This window comes from Schistocerca serialis, chromosome 2 (assembly GCF_023864345.2).
Source record: "Schistocerca serialis cubense isolate TAMUIC-IGC-003099 chromosome 2, iqSchSeri2.2, whole genome shotgun sequence".
Lineage (NCBI taxonomy): Eukaryota > Metazoa > Arthropoda > Insecta > Orthoptera > Acrididae > Schistocerca > Schistocerca serialis.
This window is the reverse complement of record NC_064639.1, coordinates 408273798-408294153: the sequence shown is the minus strand read 5'-3', so window position 1 is coordinate 408294153 and position 20356 is coordinate 408273798. Positions and strand designations below refer to the sequence as shown.

General features: G+C 42.7%; 1 non-coding gene and 1 pseudogene across 1 annotated transcript; both read left to right on the top strand.

Moving 5' to 3' along the window:
• Positions 1-205: 205 nt before the first annotated feature.
• LOC126458953 (5S ribosomal RNA) lies at positions 206-323 on the top strand (annotated as a pseudogene).
• A 1975-nt stretch (positions 324-2298) lies between these two features.
• Trnat-ugu (transfer RNA threonine (anticodon UGU)) lies at positions 2299-2373 on the top strand. Its single transcript has one exon. It is a non-coding gene; the product is annotated as a tRNA-Thr (tRNA).
• Positions 2374-20356: the final 17983 nt, after the last annotated feature.

The window sequence follows — 20356 nt, the reverse complement described above, 5'->3', positions numbered from 1 at the left end:
GTTGTCCATATTCACAATTGCGAATTTATTTCATGGCTTCCAATGACTTTTTGGTATTCGTATAATCAAAAAAGACGGACCTTTTCCCTTATTTATGCACAATGCGTTGCATTTGTTTATGTCGAGGGTCCACTATTAATCCCTGTAGCAAACGTTGTTCCTCTGCAGGTATTTTCGCATTTCGCCACAACTTTCTAATGTTGTTGCCAACGGCCTTGTCGCAGTGGAAACACCGGTTCCCGTCAGATCACCTAAGTTAAGCGCTGTCGGGTTGGGCTAGCACTTGGATGGGTGACCATCCGGTCTGTCCAGCGCTGTTGGCATGCGGGATGCACTCAGCCCTTGTGAGGCAAACTGAGGAGCTACTTGATTCAGAAATAGCGGCTCCGGCCACGAAAACTGACAACGGCCGAGAGAACGGTGTGCTGACCACATGCCCCTCCATATCTGCATCCAGTGATGCCTATGGGCTGAGGATGACAAGGCAGTCGGTCGGTTCAGTTGGGCCTTCATGGCCTGTTCGGACGGACTTCTAGCGTTCTTAATTTTCTGTATACAACAGTATCAACGTTGACCAGTCTCAAGAAACTTCCAGCGTTATCTAGTAAACACTAATGGTCGTGTAACTGCATCGGGGTGTGTCCGAAATTACTTTCGAGTCATAAGATTTCTGTCTTTTAATAATGGCATTCTGTTGTCTATTTGCTAGGGAATCTACAGTTAAATCACAAAGCTTGTCTGATACACTATAAGCTCGTATTTCGTACATTAGGCGAAGTCCGGAACTGTTTCGACCTCCTTCCAGGAGCCAAGGAACCCACGGCATCCACCGGGATGGTGGCATCTACTTCTTTCTGGGACCCAGGCACAAACATAGTGAGCTGAGATTCACCCTATCCTTATTTACAAAACCCACGTTGATTCCCCCGAAGATTTTCGGTCCCCAGAAAAGCTATAATGTGTTGCAAAATTCTACTACAATTGACATCAGTGATGTAAGACTATAATTTTGTGCGTCTACTCGACGACTCTCCTTAAAAATTGGGATGTCCTACATATTTTTCCTGTCACTGGGAACGTTTTGCTCCTTTAGTGGTTAACTATAGACTGCTGCTAGAAGGAGAGCAAGTGGTTTCACGTACTCTACGTAGAATCGTTTAGGTGCCCCTGCAGATCAGTGTCTTTTACTGTGTTGAATGATTTTAGTTGATTTTCTATCCCAAGGCCGCTTATTTCAGTATCTGTCATTTTGACATTCATGTGATTGTTGAGAGAAGAACAGCAATACGATCTTTATTGGTAAAGCAATTTACTAAAAAGAAATTTAGTATTTCGACCTTCTCCCTGTCATCTCCCATTTATCTACCATTGTAGCCATCAAGTGTCTGGACGGATGATCTGGGTATGTAATGTGACGTAATAGTGCAACGTCAGAACGATTAGTTAAAATTCTTCACTTCTCAAAATGGTTCAAATGGCTCTGAGCACTATGGGACTTAACATCTATGGTCATCAGTCCCCTAGAACTTAGAACTACTTAAACCTAACTAACCTAAGGACAGCACACAACACCCAGCCATCACGAGGCAGAGAAAATCCCTGACCCCGCCGGGAATCGAACCCGGGAACCCGTGCGTGGGAAGCGAGAACGCTACCGCACGACCACGAGATGCGGGCACTTCTCTTCTCGGACGAACTAAATTAACTGCAGAGACTTTCAATTTCTCTTTCGTCTCAGCAGTGGCAATTTAAGGTATTATCATCACCCGCGGTTTACACGCTAAAAGCAGTCTTGATAGGAAAAGATAGCAACATAGCGTTACAACAATTTACGAATCCATGTATTGCGTCCTTACAAGGCCCCTAATAGCAAAAGTGATTAATCGGCTGAATTATTATGGCTGATGTACTGCTATTTAAGACACCTAACATAATTACCTACATTACGCTTTCATTTATCTGTTTCTAAACTTCCTTAAATCACATGTGACGCTGTAAAATATGATGATATTACTATGAATGATTTTTTTGAAGATGGTATCTGCTCTTTCTGACATGTTCGAAAGAACAGACACCATCTTCAAATTGTTACGGCTAATCGGCCATTGACCTCCTCCTTCTGTGCTGGATACACACGCATTGCCCGAACTCTTACGGGACTGGTAAGATAGTCTGCCGCGAGTAATAAGTATAATGTGCAGGGGCACTACGAATGAAGTGTGTGGGCATTAAGTTGGGTATGTGGGTCACACGAAGAGCGTGCAAGGGATAAATCCCTGCAGTCGCACTTTCCTCTGTGCCCTCGGTGGCTCAGATGGCCAGAGCGTCTGCCATGTAAGTAGGAGATTCCGGGTTCGAGTCCCGGTCGGGGCAAACATTTTCAACTGTCCCCGTCGATGTATATCAACGCCTGTTGACAGCTTAGGGTCTTGATTTCATTATCATTTCATAATATGAATGATGTTGTGAAAACTGCATTAGTCGTTTTACGGTTTCCACGTCATTTAGCAGGCCTTTGTGCAATATAGCAATATTCCTGCTAATGATGATATGCAGGTGTGGTCCAGTCATGGTGTACTACCACTAAGCTAAAAAAAAAAAGTATGTTGAAGGTGAAGCACTTAATGCATGCCAATCCCAAATACATGTTTCCTCTATGTTGTACAGTAAAATACAGCGAATTTTCCGACGTACATAAGTTCAAATGGTTCAAACGGCTCTGAGCACTATGGGACTTAACTTCTGAGGTTATCAGTCCCCTAGGACTTAGAACTCCTTAAACCTAACTTACCTAAGGACATCACACACACCCATGCCAGAGGCAGGATTCGAACCTGCGACCGTAGCGGTCCCGCGGTTCTAGACTGTAGCGCCTAGAACCGCACGGCCACCACGGCCGGCACGTACACAAGTGAGTTTAACGTTTATAACTACCGAATTTCAGGCCGATTTTTTTTTCAAATCGATACTTCTGCCTGATGGAGAAACTGACTGTCTTCCGACAACGCCACATCACAAAATGCTGCCAATACCGACCTTCGACGCGGAAATCAGCAACAGGGCCTCTGGGGGTCCACGTTGCTGTTCAATACTCAGGCGCCTTTGAGTGCTGCAAACTATCAGGGGTGGAGAGGAGAGCAACCGACGCAGGGCTACCAACACCAGGTACATAGCGGACGGTCGCGAAGGGTCATCGTAGAATTCGGAGTGGGACTGAGGACACTCCAGTGGCCAGCGCGAGAACCACTTCGCCCTGGGCAACGGCCGCTCCTGCTCGCCGGCAGTCCGCAGCGGCGTCGGGGTCACTGACACCTCTATTGGGCGCGCAACCGCTGCGATGACTCGACGGACGTCAGCTAGAAACCAACAAGCAACTGAATGAGCAACAGCCGAGACTGGTGCGGAAGAACGACGACTTGTAAACTGTTTTACTAGCGTCGTTGAGGCTTCACAGGTTCCTAACAGCTATCCTGATTTCATGCAGAGGTGTCTCCGCTCTGCCCTCAATAAATATGCCTTCAGCGACTTAACACGTGTGGAGCTTCATCAAGTAGTAACAAGATAACAGAGCCGCAATGCACTGTCCCATGGTCTGCAGAAGAGGTCTAATCAACGTTGCCCTACTGCACCAGGCGCAAAGAAACACCTAATTCAGATACGATTCGTGTGTTCGTTTGTGCAATTGAAAATCATCAATCGTTTCTCGGGTGTTATAGTGACCAAACAACTTGATCTTGAAGATATCCAGACTTTTGTAATGAATACGATAGCTGAAAAACGTATGTAAAGAAAACATACTTATCCCCAAAATGGAAACATACTTACAATGTGTCTGATAAGATCAATATACAGTAGCCATTCCAGTGTGCTTTTATTCACATTATACTCGTACTATGACTATGATTCTAGGATAAACAGTTATTGCAGTTCATGTATAGTAAATTAATTCAGGTAGCGTTTGTGACGTACCACGAATTCTTTCGTCATCCATTCCGATACACACACAAAAGTTAATATCGTTAATCTTCCATCATTTAAAAAACGAAAGTATTCTCTAGTTTAGTTAGGTGCTAAAGTTGATGATAGTTCGGGGAAGCGCAACAAACGACAGGGAAGGGGAGTGGGGTGGGGTGGAGGTACTACCTAATGCATGACTGCACTCAGGGGTAATGGTCTAAGAAAGGTTGGGGAAAACTGATGTAGACGAAGCTACTGGTCCTCAAGCCATCAGTCAGCCTGAATGGTTGCAGACTTCAGACTGTATCAGTCAAGGCGAGGCCAGCCGCTTTTACACTGCATCAGCATTCATCAGCCTCCTCGCCCACTCACTCCCTGTCCGCTAGTTGCTGACTTCTCCTGGGCCGCAGTCGTCGATCTCCTGAATGGAAGATTTGAATAATAAATAATGTTGTTCAGTAATCATTCTTGACTCACCGCCCACCAGTGTACTGGAGATGCCATCCCACGGCTCCCCGATCACCTCACTTTGGAGTGGCCATCCTGCAACAGTGGTGTCAGCGGAGTGGTCACTGCCTGCTACAGCAGAAACAGTGTGGGTCCAACTTGTTTCTTTTACGAGAGTCAAATAGAGAAAAATAAAAAGTGATTAATTCTGACAACACGGTAGAGGTACGCTTATGAAAATTGAATCATTCAAAAAAAAAAAAAAAAAAAAGTTCCGAATAAATCTAAAATCAGATTCGAAGAATAGCATACTAGTAATGGGTTATCGACGTAATAGGGACATTACTTACATGAAAGCCCATCACCATTCTCCATTGCATGAGCTTTGAGGTATGCATTAGGCAATCTCGACACTGAAAAAAACGTCAAACGAAGTCTTGACGAGGCCACAGCAGCTGATGTGGTCCAATGATCGTAAACGGTTCTGTTGCTTATTAGACCGATGGCATGCGTATCATTGATGGCTGGAAAGAGTCGGAGAAGCCGATCTGGAGGGGGGGAAGGGGGGGGGGGGAAAGGGATCGGTTTAGGATAAAGATAAATGTAGTAACACATGAAGCAATACTGATCCAACTACTTGCCATAGCAGATGGAATTCGGAAATCTACAAAAAAGTTTTGACGATGTTAATTGGAGACACAATTTACAGTTCTGATATTATCAGAGATAGAGTAAAATATAGGTGACCAAAGGTTCTCTACAACTTTTAAAGAAACCGCCCTGCAGTTATAAGGCAGAAGAACGTGAAAGGGAGGTAGTCATCGAGAATGGTGTGAGGCAGCGTTGTAGTCTTTCCTCGACGGTATGCAATCTTCACACATATTAAGCACTGAAGGAAACCAAGGAGAAAATTGGAAAGTAATTACATTCCAGAGAGGCGAAATAAAAATCTCAAGGCTTGTCGATGATACTGAAATTCTGTCAGAAAAGGCAATGCACTTGAAAGATTAACGAAATGGATAGTGTCTTGAGAAAAGGTTTTAAAATGAAGATAAATAAAAGAGAAGCAAGCGTAATAGAGAGTAATCCACTTAAATTAGGTGACGCTGAGATAATCAGGTTAGGAAATGAGCCGCTTAAAGTAGTAGAGCTTTGCTACGTTGGCAGCAAAATAACTGACAACGGAAGAATTGAACAGGATATAAAAGTAATGTAGACTGCTAGTAGCAAGAAAATCCGTTTTGGAAGCGAGAAATATAATAACATTGAATACAGTTTTGGGTGTTACGAAGTCCTTGCTAGTAGGATAGTTCGTTGCGCCCTGTGATTTAGTTTTTGACTTTTTAGTTGCAGGGATAGTGTCTTATCTGTTACAACTATTTGTTGTATGATACTGAACAATGTCACAAACAAGTTCGTTAAATGTTATTCAGCGGAAAGTTCGACGTCAGCTTATCGAGAGAAATTGTTTGCACTTCACGTACCCACTTTCAGAAAAATACAGTTGAGAACCGCTTCTCTTTTTTAATAAGTTCGTATAAATAACTGCTGCATATCTAAAGGTAAACAAAAACACTGACATGAAGGAAAGAACAAGAATATGGGACATAAGGGGAAGAAATGTTGTATGGATAAGTGGATTACTAAGATACATTTATTCGCGAAGGATTCATTGCAGTAGCATGTTTGTGATTATTATCGTATGTATTTATTTTTTTTTAAATAAAATAAAATCGTATGTAGTAACAGCCCGCTCAGCAAATTTTGACCTACTTGAAAGCAGTCACATATCGCTATTTACGGTTCTGTATAAATTGGGTTTTCGTCATTGATGTTTCTGCAGGTGTAAGCTGCTGATGGAGGGAGAACCGCCGGCCGGAGTGGCCGAGCGGTTCTAGGCGCTGCAGTCTGGAACCGCGCGACTGCTACGGTCGCAAGTTCGAATCCTGCCTCGGGCATGGATGTGTGTGATGTCCTTAGGTTAGTTAGGTTTAAGTAGTTCTAAGTTCTAGGGGACTGATGACCACAGCAGTTGAGTCCCATAGTGCTCAGAGCCATTTGAACCATTGTTGGAGGGAGAACCGTAGCTAGGTGGCGACACCAATAGAACTGTTTAAGGGTTACTTTCCAAGAAACAAAAGAAACCAGTTTCCATGCAGTCGAAGCACTCGCCAATTAACCTGTTAATGGCGTCACCTCTGAAGACTGGAAGAAAGCCACCACTAATACGTAGCGCATTATAGGAAAATGGCAGAATGATGTTATTTTGGAAAATTCGGTAGACTAAATGATCACGTCATTGAAAAACTACGGTGGCACAGTCACTTCAAAATGATACATAGGCTTATTCAGCTGAATGTTTGGAAATCACCGTTTAAGTAACTGCACAGATAAATTATATTTTTGTAAATTTTAATTTCTAGTAAGAAAGCTGTTATCAGCGTCTGTGTCCGAATGAAATTCAGCTGTGGGAGTCAGTCGCTACCACACACAAATCAGATAGTCTATCTTTCTATTGACAGCACAGTTGATGCAATCATGAGGCACTGTGTAAGGTACTATCAAAAAGTTCTCGTTCGAATGCTGTACGTTCCAGAATCGGTTTACCAGTTATACAAAATCGCCGTCTTCACTGAGACTATCACCTCACCGAGGCACCAGGTTCCAGATACCCGTTTGGCAAAAGACCGCCTCCTGATGCGCGATGAAGTCCCTAATTGCCTGCCGTACACCTACGTCGGACAGGAGTTGTCGACCATTCAAGACATTTTTAAGTGACCAAAAGGCATGACAATCGCATGGGGAGAGATCAGGACTGTAGGGAGAGTGCTCGAGTGTCTCCAGCATGAGTTGGCGTAACTTCTACGTTGTGACATTTTCGATATGGGGTCGTGCGTTATCATAAACTTGGTGCATCGTTCCACAGTCGTCGTTTTAGGTTGATGTGCTGCCCCATACACATTCTTCATTCTTCGATGGATGTCTACCTATGTTTGTTCTTCGGCAACCAAGAAAAGAATAACAGCACGATGGTCGTCTTTGGACATTGGCATAGTCCACGTTTCCACATATGAGCACGCACGTCGAAAAGTCACGAATGCCACACTGATCGCTTGCTTAATGTCGGTGCTTGTATACCCGCGTCGGATTTGTGCTATGCTGCATGTACGTTGCAGCAACACCCTCGAACGGAAACTTCTTGACTGCCCTTATATTTTTTATAATTATCCATCTTTTTTCCAGACCTACAATGGTTACTACGGTTAACACTCATAACTTATGCTATGTTACAAATTAGCTCAAAGTTTTATCACAGAAGTCGTAAGAAGTTAGTTACAAACATAGCGATTTGTTTGACGTCATGAAAAGGCGAGTGCTAAGGTTTCGAAGCGTGAGCCGAGCAGTTTGCTTTACATCTATTTCAAATTATCCCGTGTTGACAGAGTTCCTGTTAGGAGCAATTAAAGCATGATGTATTCTTAAAATTTGGTGGACGATATATTATTGCTGTGATTCAAGAACAAAAAGATTTCCCGCATGTCGAAAATTCGATAACGTCATCAGGAAATGCTTTTCCGTACACCATCTTAAAAATTTGCTGCTGTAAATAAAACAAAAATTGAAATACACTGTATCTATTCTGTAACAACCTGATGCCAGCTCCATTTGTGTACGACTACGATGAACAGTGTTTGAGTTTGAGCAAGCTGAATTAAATGTAAGCTAAAGCGTGTTTTCAGTAAGTAGGTGGCAGCACTGCTCCGCGTCTCCGAAGTGTTCCTGTCAAAATGTGAGTCTAAAGTCGATTTGAACAGACTAAAGTTACTTCTCCCTGCCAGAGCCTCGCCTGCTCACTGGTCCAATTACACGCGGCGTCCCTAATCGTGCTCAATAACTCGCACAGCAAAGCGCTGGGAAGGCAAATCCCTGAACGTGCCGCACGGCACGCCTCATTTACCTCGCCAAATACGCAGATAAACCGTGCAGCTCGTAATGCACGACCAGCGCTCTGGCCGAGGATTATTGAAATGAAATTCCACCCCCATCTCTGCACATGCTCAGTCTGACTGCGTAACTGTCAGATTGTGGAAGATACACCAACTAAATAATTATTCATGGTTATTTACTCTGAATTTCGATTGAATACGTGATCAGCGTAACTACTTATCCTAATAAGGACACACGTATTTCCAAAATGGAAAGGTGGCATCAGCCTCAGTTCGGCTTAAGGACTGTAGCTGAAGTCCGTCAACTATTTCTTGTGATTTCCCTGAATCGCTTCAGAGAAATGCCGGGATGATTCCTTTGAAAGGACACGGCCGACTTCCTTCTCAATCCAATGCCACCGGTGACCTTGCTGTTTAGTCCCCTCCCCCAAATCGGTCAGCCAGCCAGCCAACCATTTCTTGCTATAACCGTCCCATCTTTTCCAGAATAGTCTTACAGTAAGTTTGTGTAGAGGCACCTGTAATATGACAACGTGTCCTATGATACCACAGCCGTGATTGCAAGAGACATTCCCTGGAGGTAAGGCACTACTTAACCACGAGAAGCGAAGGAAGCGAGAGTTAAGCAAACACTTACAGCCAAGATCTGTAGTATCACACAAACAACGATTCGTAGTTTCTCTTGTTTTACTGGTAGAGCCTCCCACAATACGTCGATTCCGGATCTAGCCTTCTTTTTTCAAACTGTACATTTGTGGTGAAATTGTACCCCAACGGATGAATTCTTCTCAGGTAATCAGCCGAGCTGTGGCGTCGTCTTCTCGCAACGTTTCAATGAGTTTCGTAACCAGAGTTTCGTACCCAGAAGACGATCGGTACGAAACTCATTGAAACGTTACGACAAGACCACTCGGCTGATAACCCGAGAAGGACTCATCAGTGGAATACGCGTAGAAACGCTGCAATCGCATATTGTATCCCAACATTTTGCCTAGGTACCGGTTGGTTATAATCAAAGTGTACCCGCTCACAGAGATCCGGTGTGGGCTGCATTTATCGTATGGCAGCAATACTTCGTAGATATGCTAATGCGTTAATGCGGATGGATTTACAATGGAAACAAAGTAGTTCCAGTTTTGGCCCGCAGGTGCAAATCTGGCGCTGTGAATGCAAGAAAATGGTATAGAAATGTCTCCATATGGAATTGATTAGGAAGGGTACGTGGGCTTTTTAAAGTCAAATAAGTGAGAAACGTATAAGTGGCTCGTAGCAGTTCCAATGGACTGTACGCAATATGTTCCTGTATACTGGCCATCAGATCAGGTAGGTACCGAACGTGTCCCTGGTACACAAGTTCTTTTAGATATCTCCCGAGCAAAAACTCATATGTGTCCAGATCAGATGACCTCGCAGGCCATGCATCTGGAAAACCAAACATTCGTGGAAGGCTGTATGAAGCAGATGTTTCACTGGGTGAACAACTTGAGCTGTTGCTCCATTTTGTATGAAAACAGTAGTTTCCACACAGTTGCTCTCTTACAGAGCAGGAGTCACATGCTGTACAAGGTGGTGTCGATAACGTGGAGACATCACGGTACTCCTGACAGGTCCTTTGGTTGTGTTCTTTTAAAAAAAGAAAGAAACGAGAGTGAAAGTACTTGTGAATCCACACCACACTGTCACGTACAGCGAGTGCAATACTATGTCGATACTGTGAGACTGTCAGAAAACAAAGCAGAGCAATCCAAACTCGTAAGCGTCGAATGCTTTCTCACGGTATTGTGCTTCTTCAAAGAAATGGTTGCCTTCACAGTGCTCCAGCAATCAGAAGCTTGCTGGATGAATTTGCGTGGAAAGTTTCTGATGACCCATCCTTGCTCTTAGCGATTTTCATCTTTTCACAAAACTCAAAGAGTTCTTCAGCAGGAAACATCTCAGAAGGAATGCGAAGGTGAAGAATGCAGAGATCAGCCGGCGTAAAGCCGCCGGCTCACGGACCTAGCATTCGAACGTCAACGTTGAGCGTTCCGAGTTTCTGGCGTCATAGCGCGGCAAAAGGACGTTGAGGATTGTTTCCGAACATGAAAAGGCAATATCAAGCATGACAGATAGTATGAATGTTATCTGAATGCAGACCAGTGAGATGGAAGGAAGCCACCCACGTTACAAGCACACCATCTCTTTCCAGTGCAGAGTATGGAGACGCCATATTCGCTTTCAGTCGAAGTTCATATTTGGCGAACTTTAAATTATAACTTACGGTCTATGAATGTATGTCGTTTCAAAACGCCAGAAAATCGATCGATCGAAAAACCATCGTTTATGGTACGATTTTTGCAATAAAATGATGGGAAACGTTATATTGGCGGTTAAATAGTTTTCTAATTGTAACTTGCGTGTTATAAAAGTATGCCTCTCCGAGACAATGTCAAATAAAGATTTATCAGACACACATTTTTCTTCGTACAGTTTGTTATAATTAAATGTCAGAACCGGTAAATAACACATCTGAGATTAAAGCCTTCAGAAGATAGTAAAATACAAGGTAAGGCCAGATGTTACGGAAGCTCAGTGTAGTGTAATGAATTGAGCTGCAGAGTTGCGAAGTGATGCGCGAAGTGTTGCAGGTTCGCCTCTTGCTGCATCCAATTTTTATTTCACTCATTGTCGCGTTTTCTAACAGATTCTAAGACCTTCTTATTAACTTAATACAAGTATATTTATTTAAGTGCGCTCTCTCTCAAGAGAGTGTGTGTTCAAGCGGTTTTATCTACAATAGAGCTTCCACTGTTTGCAGTAAGATATTTTCCACCTTCTCGTTTACTCTTTTATTTCACTTTGCTAAAGATTCTGCTACTGATTACAAACAACTATCAAATAAGAATGACCTCTGGAATTTACTAAAAAGAGAGAACGATGAAATATTTTTTATCTTATATGTAATACTATCGCATATTTGTGTAATTCTATTTGTAATGGCATTTTCCCTAAGCTACTGTCCTTACTAGCTGTATATGGAACTTTTCTTTGGCCTTATAACGTGTTCATGGACGCTGAAGTTTTTATTTATGTGTACTACAGATAGAACAACTTGACTAGGATACGCATAACGGAGGAAATGTGCATTTTTAATATAGATGACGAAGGAATTTTGCCGGCCGGAGTGGCCAAGCGGCTCTAGGTGCTTCAGTTTGGAACCGCGCGACCGCTACGGTCGCAGGTTCGAATCCTGCCTCGGGCATGGATGTGTGTGTTGTTCCTAGGTTAGTTAGGTTGAAGTAGTTCTAAGTTCTAGGGAACTGATGACCTCAGATGTTAAGCCCCTTAGTGGTCAGAGCCATTTGAACCATTTTTGAACGAAGGAATTTTATACCCGCCCATGTTGTAAACAAACTTGTGAGTTTCGAGCCAGATGCAGCCGACAGCTACCGCTGGAACGGGTTACGATCGCGTATACCACATTGAGACGAGCGTATCTTATGCTCAGCCCGAATCCTTTCTGAGCGTTCAGCAGCACATTTAACTCGGAACACTCAACGTTGACGTTGGAATACACGGTGCGTGTACCGACGGCTTAACGGATTGCCGACAGCTGAATATTACAATGGGAAACTAAATGTTGTGAAGAGATGTGATGAATGCTCAAATAACGGAAGCTATTGTTGAGAAAAACAACGAAAGCTTCATTTTCCAAAAAGAGTCGCGTGGTTCCGGACTGAAGCGCCTAGAACCGCTCGGCCATCGCGGCCGACTCACATTAATGGATTATTGAAGTAATTCTATGCTTTCTATTTGTAATCTTGACTGGCATAACCGAAGATGAATAAAATGTATTTTGAAAACTGTATATTTTGCGTTGGTTGGAAAATGTGAAGTCCGCAGCTCGTGGTCGTGCGGTAGCGTTCTCGCTTCCCACGCCCGGGTTCCCGGGTTCGATTCCCGGCGGGGTCAGGGATTTTCTCTGCCTCGTGATGACTGGGTGTTGTGTGATGTCCTTAGGTTAGTTAGGTTTAAGTAGTTTTAAGTTCTAGGGGACTGATGACCATAGATGTTAAGTCCCATAGTGCTCAGAGCCATTTGAACCATTTGAAAATGTGAAACCCAGGGCTGATTCGGCTGAATGAATGTGTGTAACCTCGCAAAACCACCATCAAATTGGCTGACAGAGCAGTCTTTTATAAACCTGGGACTGAACCAGTGTGTCACATTTATTGTGCAGTCACAATGATTGAACTGTAGAAATGATAGTACTACGCTGCATTTGGCCCTGTGTTGCACCCCACAGCGTTTGAGAAATCGTCAGTTCCGGGAGAGGACATCTTTTGGACCTTGAAATTTCATGCTTATTTTACTCTTCTGTCTCATAAAGCGATATTATGTGTTTTCAACTGACCTATTTACTCCAAACATTAAATATGATTATACATGCCTACACTATATCATGGCCCAATTCTTCAGAGTGCACAGGTGTACTCTGCCGTGTAAAACTGAACGTAAGCAGAATTAGCAAGACATCAAGGACGTCTACAGAAAACTGTAAACTACTGTTGTGGTTCTGTTGTGCAGCAAAGAGCATTGGATGACAGGATGGACACTTACACTGCTACAAACTGCAGGACAGAACCAAAATCGCTGCTGCATCGAAGAGTCGGTACAAATTCCTGTACAGAGAAAGAAAAAAAAATCCGAGATGTATAGTGAGAACTGAATTTCTCCTGGCGTATACAATAACTTACTGGTGACGTCATCGACAACCGCCGGGACAGGTGTACACCCTGTCAAGTTCAAGGGAAAACTGCAGCATGTAAGAGCTGTGTAAGCGAATTTAAAATCTCGTTTTGCAGAGCAATTTCGGAAAGATGACACACACACACACACACACACACACACACACACACACACACACACTGTAACGTTAGCGTCACCACTCAACAGGGAACGACAACTATCGCTGAAACAACCGGTTTTCGGTTACATCGGTTTTCTTTAACGGTGGTTGAACCTGAGTTTTAAAACTGCTCAGAACAACCAGTTTCTGAAATAACCGATTCTCTTTTTTTATTCCTATTATTTACTGTAAAAAAAACGTAGAACTCGAACAGAAACAAAAGTATTGACTCCCTCAGTTTCAGGATACATAAAATCAAAATATTAAATTAAATAGGTGAACAAAAGAAAATTTAGCCCGTCCACCATTCGCTGCTTTTCTTGAAAAGTGGCGACTGAATACTATAAATAATCAGCATTATTCTCCTGTTGATTCTAATCTTTTAAAATCTGTTTACAAATCATATTATATTCGAGGATCCTACCAAACGAATAATTTGTGCTAAAGGGTGAAAACTGAGGTTGAAGAAGCATTTTTCATGTTAATTTGTACTGTTTCAAGGGATAAGTCAAATAAGGCACATTATGTAGAACGGGCAACACATCAGACACTTTCTATTTTTATTGTAAACTACGAGCGGATTGTTAAGTTTCATGTTTTCTCCTTATATGATGTCACAAGTTTTTAGTGGCTCGTCTCGTTCTTAATCGTTTAAAGGAAATGGAGCATTATAGTTCATTGATACCGCACGTCATAAAATACTTTCAGAGTGAGGCTGATACCATACTGCAACACGTCTAATGTCCGATGACGACAACGAGATACCATGCAAGTCTCTCACGCAGCATGTACACGCTTATCATCCAATAGGCCACGCGACATGGTAACATGTACGTTATTGTCAGTGTATAAGCTGGTATGACATGTATTTATTACTCGTTTCTGTCGACATTGATATTAAAATAGCACTGATCGCTTTTCTCATTTTATATAATAACGTAGTATGTGAATCCCAAGTAAGTTTTATGAATAAAAATTTTTCCTTTTATAAAAAAGGTTTACTTAAACAGGAAAAATTTTATCACTGTTGTTATGGTTAACTGGTATTTCGGTTTTTTAACAGATTAGTAGTAAGAAATAAAAAACTGGTATAATCGAGACCAAACAATGAGCGAAAAATACTGGTCATTCAGAAGTAAAATACCGGCATTGGTTTTAACCGGTCGGCTTTTCCCATCTCTACACACAACCAGAGATGACAGACGTCAGTAATTATCTGTAGCGAAAATTGATAACTATTGGTTGATGTAGCAGTAACCCTGTCCCTCTGTTTTTTGCCAAGAAAGAGAGCAGCGTTACAAGCAGAATTTAAGCATGCACTTCCGGCTATTGGGATGGTGTCATTAAGGCAACAGTTGAAATTAAATTAACAAGTGACTTCATACATAGAGAGGGATATTTTTGCTTAAACTTTGCATAGAATGCTGCTCTCTACCTTGTCAAAAGCCAGAGGGACACCGTTAATGGTACATCACCGGTTGGTTATTAATTTCACTGTCGATAACTTCTGACATCGCTCATCTTTGTATGGCGGCCTAGTGTTTACAGTGTGTGTGTGTGTGTGTGTGTGTGTGTGTGTGTGTGTGTTCACGGAATGTCTCTGCAAACCGATATCTTAAATTCCCTTGAAGAGCCCTTACTGCAGTTTTGCCTTGAAAATGACAGGGTGTGTACCAGTCTGAATATCGGCGGTTATCGACCACTTCATTCATCTGCATTACTGTAAGTTATCTGAAGACATACAGGGTGTTCCGTAAGAGGCTGAAAAAAATGTAACATGTCATAGAAGATGCTCCACTGAACAATTTGGATTTACGTAACCTGGGGTCGGAGAAGGCAACTTAAGTATACTATAGGAATAAAGTCACGTTACTGTGTTCTTTTTTGTTTACATTAATTATAGTTAACTATTTTATTTTCATAAGTTACAGTTAACTGCAAATACCATCATTGATACCATGGACGTACCATTTGTACTGTATATTACAAAATGTGCTGAGACTGACGGCCATCAGCATCAATGCAAACATGACATCGGCGATTAAGATTCTGACGCATATTGACGTATATCCCTGGTGTGTTTCGAATCGCATCACAAGCAGCTACAATTCTGTCAACAAATTCCATCTCCGTATCCCCTGGGGTCTCATACACAAGTGACTTTGGATATCCCCATAGAAAATAATCAAGGGGATTTAGGCCAGGTGACCTCGCAGGCCGTGGTGTAGGACATCCCCTTCCAACCTAGCAACCAAGAAATACTGTAACGATACTGTTCCATCGTATCGTACTGTACGTCTCTGAATAGCACTAAGTAATAAATGGGTCTGTAGTTGATTCATAAAACGTTCCATCATGGGACAATGTAAATACGATACACCTTATGGACAAATAAAAAAAAAAAAACTTCATTGTGACGTCTTGGTTGTCAGGCTCGCCCCTCTTGTTTCCTTCCAGGAAACAAAGAATGTACATATAAATAAACAGCACAGTAGATGTAACCTTGTATGCATGTTAATTGTAAACAAGCTGGAAAGCAGTAATGATAGACAAAGCTGTAGCGTAATTTATTTCGATACCCTCTTAAGCTGGCTACTGCGACACAAGTTTCCCTATCTCATATTGTTCAGTGGAGCATTTTCAATGTCCTGTTAAATTTTTGCACGCTGTTACGGAAACACCCTGTATAGTGGATGTCAAGGTCACGGAAGCCCGTCCGGCTCAGCAGCGTTAAACTTGCCATTCGGTAGAGTCGTTGATAATCTTTGTTAGAGTTTTGTTATGAAGAAAACGACTGTGCGGGATTTCAGGAGGGACAAATACTTCCTCGTGTCCTTTCCCCTCTGCCCCCCCTCCCCCCCCCCCCCCCCCTACCTTTGAGGTGGCATCTAGCGAAGTGATTCGTTAGCAGACAGCGACATTCCCGAGACGTTATCCGCTTTAACAGCGCGAGGATTGTTGTGGTTCAGCGCGGCGGAGTGCAGCTGCGTGAGGGAGGGGGCGGAGTAGGGGAAGGGGAGGGGAGTAGGAAAGGACAGAGTAGCGGAGGCGGGGAGCGGTGAGGAGGGGCCGGGAGGGGAGAGGATGTCTCGGAGCAGCGCCGGGTATCCGGGTACGCGCTCGCACAGCCGGGTAGTATCGACCAGCGGCGCGGCTGCATAGTAGGCTGGGCGCACTGCATTGTGAGCGGCGCCGGCTGCTGTCTGCTGCCTGGTGCCTGGTCGCTGTGGCTCTGCTACCAGACGAGACGAAGCGAGGCGAGACGAGACGAGACGCCATGCCGTGCCATTCAGCGCCCCTCCGCCCGGCGTCGCCGCCTCATTAGCCCAGCGCCCACTCCGGCCCGGCGCTCTTAGCTCCATCTGCCGCGAGCACGCCTCCTTTGTCTGCCGTCACTTCGGCGCCAAAGGAAAGGAATGCACACATTGATGGGCATTCCGCCGGCACGCCGCCTTCGTTACGGATTTCAGTTTTTCCCTCGCCAGGAGATGCAAGGTCACACCAGTTCGTGTCTGCACGCGAATCAAATAATGCAGGGATGGCTGGCAGTCATAGTTTTAATGAGCCGCTACCGTATGGGACTGATTCGTGCACAGCTGTAGTTTCTTGGAGATTAATAGTCAATATTCATGCAGAAAATCAGATCTCTTCTACCACCTCCAAGTAATTTGGGGCATAAATCTGTACATACATAAAAAGGCAATGCCCTCACTGACTGACTCATCATCGCCCTGCCCAAACTACTGAGGATAAAAACTTGAAATTTGAAGAGACTGTTGATCTTGTACTGCAGACGTCGTTTAAGAACGAATTTTTCGAAATTCCACTCCTAACGTGGTGTAATTAGGGATGAAAGATTCTTTGAAAATACGCAGTTATTAAGGCAATTTTGAAGCTACACCTACAAAAATTGTTGTTTCGTTTCTCGGTCAGAAATAAAGAAATATGTGTTTCATCATTTTTGGAAATTTAACCTCTATTTTTAAAGTTACATCTATGAAACTTGGCATTTGTCTTCTCGGTTACAAATTAAAAAAAAGTATTTAATTGTTTTTTTAATTTCATCACCTGAGGGAATGAAAGAGGGGATGAAAAGTTTCGTGAAATTATTTCATTATGAAAGGATTTTCAACGCTAATTCAATGAAAATTTATATTGGCTTCTATGTTAGGAATTTAAAAAAAAAATGCGTTTTCCACTGTTCTTGAAATTCAACCCCTAAGGAGGTGAAATAGAGGACGACGATTTTTAAGGAAATATTTCGTTGTATTAAAAAAAATTTAAATAGATCTATGAATATTGGTATTTCAGATCTCAGTTAGATATAAAGTAACATGTTACAGGATGAAAGTGTCTATGGAAATATCACCATTGTGTGTGTGTGTGTAGTGACTGAAGTGTTATGAAACAATGTGCACATTGTGTGTGCAGTGACATAGTGAGATATGAGTCAACGGTGTGGCATTACATTATTTAATAAGTTATTTGTAAAAAGAGTATTGTATACTGGGAGTAAATCTAATGATTATGTCTAACTAGAAGCCTGTAAATATATGTGTATACAAACTAGCTTATTTTAAATTGGTCTAAACTTGTAAATAATTGACATGTCCTATACCCTTGTAAAAAGAGATATACGGATGAATAAAGCTACTAGCCGGCCGAAGTGGCCGTGCGGTTAAAGGCGCTGCAGTCTGGAACCGCAAGACCGCTACGGTCGCAGGTTCGAATCCTGCCTCGGGCATGGATGTTTGTGATGTCCTTAGGTTAGTTAGGTTTAACTAGTTCTAAGTTCTAGGGGACTAGTAACCTCAGCAGTTGAGTTCCATAGTGCTCAGAGCCATTTGAACCAATAAAGCTACTACTACTACGTCTACTAGGAACGCATAAACATGATCGGTAAACACCTTGGACTACAACTACAAGAATGGCTTATTGGTCAGAAGCACATTCGGAATATACTATGCTCCTGTGGCCTTAACTAGCGTGTGAGTTTAGAATCTATTGCAGTTTGTGAACAACATAAAAATTCTATTAAAAAGAAGAAAGAAAGAAAAAACTATGCAAACCATACAGACTACGCGAGAGAAGCAGCGGGGGCTAAACTAGTTACAAATATAGCTTCTAATATGAATGACATATACTGGGTGGCTATAATTAAAATGCAACTACTCACAGCGGTCGGGTGTGGACTGTAATTATTGCATGCCTGCGAAACTTTGCAGATATGTTAACATGTTAAAGCAGAATCGACTTACACAGCAAAGATATAGTATGTATGGAAAGCTCTGTATAAAGGAAAGTGTGGCCATCTTATTGCCCTGCGTTCGCCGCCGTTCGCAGTTCAGCACTGTCTGAAACCGTGTCACGTTACATTAGCAGCCATTGTGGGCCCAAGCGTTACGTGTGAAGCATAGGAAGTGTTGTGTATTTTCGAAGTTTTAAGTAGAATAACGCCTCAGCTGTCAGTATCGTACAAAGTTATCATGACGTAGATTGACTGTACAGTATGGTTTAAACTTATATTTAGGATGCTCCCAATAATAAATTGTACTTTGTTCCACACAACATAAAGCACAAAAGGAAAAAAAAATGTTTTGCATTATGCAAGTACCTACGACCTTTCATTCAGTAACCGTTAACGTTGCCATGTATTTTTTTTTCGTTATGGTTCGTTGTATTTCGTCGTAGTGGATATCACATGACATCCGTCGAAGCCCGTTGTTGATCTTTTCACTCAGTTCTTTTATTACAGTGGGCAGCTAATCCTCTGACCGAACACGCTGAGCTACCGTGCCGGCTTGCCATCAGACTGTTATTACTGTTGCAACCTGGCCGTTAATCTACATTTTATTAGTATAAGTACAGCTGTTGCTGTTTCCTAAGGCTCACATCAGATCGTAGGCCTAGTTTTTTTCTAACACATTTTAAAAATATTGTATTCTCTTGTATTTTCGTCATCATTCTCCTAACGTCATAGAACAATTTTCAGACAAAATTTGTAGGATAGATCTGACACAAATACAAAGTGTGCGAAATCATATAGGCACGTCTGTCGATTCTGTTTACTAAGGTACCACGCAAAATATATTTGAATCCGGTGCTTTAATTTGTACAACAAAAGAGACATCGGGCGAATTTTCGCAGTACCGAGTAGCAGGAACAAGAAGTAAGTCGACGTAGAGCTATAAAATAGCGATGAATTTTTCCTAGCACTTGCGAACTAATATTGGTTCCCTTTTGTCCTGCTGACAACTGGTTAGGACCAATTTAACGCTAATTACGGAAACAGGTGTTCTAACTCGATACCGCAACAAGAACTGCGAAATCTGCTTTCTCTATTAATAAAGGATAGCACGGAAAAACTGTTTCACGCTCGCCACAACAAATGCTTTTTGACTCATTTAGCTTAAATTTATTGAGATTTTTTGTTGCTAAATATCCGACATGTTCCGCTTGAAGCCACTGATAAGCTTTAGCAGTGCATTAGACGGTTGAGTGCACTGCTTTAATACACACCGCTAAAAATTCTGCAGAAATCAATGTATCGCCAGCGGCGCAGTGGGCCCATAAAGACGGCCACTGGCAAGTTGGCCGTACTTTCTCTATACAGAGCTTTATTTGTGTGACGGCATTACATCCACGCTGTCATTTGACAAGCCATAACCTGAGTGAACGGTATGGCTTTCGAGAAGAGAGGCCGTGCACTGTTAGTGAAACAGTTCTATGTGAACGGCAGAAATAAATGTTCCATTGAAAGAGTACCGCTGACTGAAAGGTCCGACGAAGGGTCTTATTTTATTAATGATTTAAAGACGATGATAATAAAATTCGAAGACACAGGTGAGCAGGGTAAGGCACCTGGAAGTGGAAGGCGTCATATCCCAGTGGAAGCTACTGACCGGGTCACTGCTGCTGTCCCTTTCAATGCACCAAGTGCCACAGGCAGTGCCAAACCTCGTTCAGCGTCACGAGAATTGTTCGAGCCATGATTCAGAAGTGTGGAAAGTTCAGAATTCTAGGTTACTCTTGTACCCTTGTAAGATCCAGACGGTTCAGCAAATGATACACTGTGTGATCAGAAGTATCCGAACACCCTCAGAAGCATTAGTTGTTT